Source organism: Apteryx rowi, unplaced genomic scaffold (assembly GCF_003343035.1).
Source record: "Apteryx rowi isolate R43461 unplaced genomic scaffold, aptRow1 scaffold_2144, whole genome shotgun sequence".
In the NCBI taxonomy this organism is placed as follows: domain Eukaryota; kingdom Metazoa; phylum Chordata; class Aves; order Apterygiformes; family Apterygidae; genus Apteryx; species Apteryx rowi.
This window is the reverse complement of record NW_020448469.1, coordinates 1-1,730: the sequence shown is the minus strand read 5'-3', so window position 1 is coordinate 1,730 and position 1,730 is coordinate 1.

Sequence of the window (1,730 nt, the reverse complement as noted above, 5' to 3'; positions counted from 1 at the left end):
GCGGCGGCCGCGGCGCTCGACTGCTGCACCGCCGCTGCCAGGAGCTGGGCTTGCGCCTGCTGCAGGAGCAACTGCTGCTGGGCCGGCATCAGCGCCGTCAGCTGTGCAGGCAGCGCGGGCAGCCGCGGCCGGGCACGGGCAGGGGACGGGCAGGGGACAGGCAGGGGATGGGTTGGGGATGGGTTGGGGACAGGCAGGGGACAGGGGACAGGCAGGAGATGGGTTGGGGACAGGTTTGGGGCAAGGGACAGGCAGGGGACAGGCAAGGGATGGGCAGGGGATGGGTTGGGGACAGGCAGGGGAAAGGCAGGGGACAGGTTCGGAGCAAGGGACAGGCAGCAGATGGGTTCAGGACAAGCAGGGGGCAGGGGACAGGCAAGGGATGGGCAGGGGATGGGTTCAGGATAGGCAGGGGACAGGGGACAGGCAGGAGATGGGCAGGGGACAGGCAGGGGACAGGTTCGGAGCAAGGGACAGGCAGGGGATGGGTTGGGGACAGGTTCAGGGCAGGGGACAGGCAGGAAATGGGTTCAGGATAGGCAGGGGACAGGCAGGAGATGGGCAGGGGACAGGCAGGGGACAGGTTCAGGGCAGGGGACAGGCAGGAAATGGGTTCAGGATAGGCAGGGGACAGGCAGGGGACAGGGAACAGGCAAGGGTCAGGCAGGGGACAGGTTCAGGGCAGGGGACAGGCAGGGAATGGGTTCGGGGCAGGCGACAGGCAGGGGATGGGCAGGGGACAGGGGACAAGCAGGGGACAGGTTTGGGGCAAGGGACATGTTGGGGACAGGCAGGGGATGGGCAGGGGATGGGACATGGAACAGGTTGGGACAGGCAGGGGATGGGTAACAGGCAGGGGATGGGCAGGACACAGGCAGAGGACAGATGGGACAGGCAGGAGATGGGACATGGGACAGGTTGGGGACAGGCAGGGGACAGGGGACACATTGGGGACAGGCAGGGCACAGGCAGGGAACAGGCAGGGAACAGATACAGGGCAGGGGAGAGGCAGGGGATGGGACACAGGACAGGTTGGGGACAGACAGGGGACAGGCAGGGGATGAATTCGGGGCAGGGGACATGTTGGGGACAAGTTGGGCACACAGGGACGGGATGGAGGTGGGAGCAAGGACGCGGCAGGGGACAGGGTGGGGGGACGTGTGGGGTAACGCGGGGACACGGAGGGGGTTGAGGATGAAGGAACCAGGTCGAAGACACGGGGACGGGGTTGGGGACACACGGGCAGATTTGGGGACACAGGGACGGGGTTGGGGACACAGGGACAGATTTGGGGACACAGGGATGGAGTTGGGGACACAGACAGATTTGGGGACATGGCAGGTGGGGGACACAGGGACAGGTTTGGGGTCACAGGGACAGATTTGGGGCCACAGGGATGGAGTTGGGGACACAGATTTGGGGACATGGCAGGTTGGGGACACAGGGACAGGTTTGGGGACGCAGGAGCAGATTGGGGACCCAGGGATGGGGACATAGGGACAGATTTGGGGGCACATGGACAAATTTGGGGTCACAGGGATGGGGTTGGGGACACAGATTTGGGGACACAGGGACAGATTTGGGGACACAGATTTGGGGACATCGGCAGGTTGGGGACAGAGGGACAAATTTGGGGACAGAGCGATGGGGTTGGGGACACAGATTTGGGGACACGGGGACAGGTTTGGGGACACATGGACAGATTTGGGGACACATGGACAGGTTTGGGG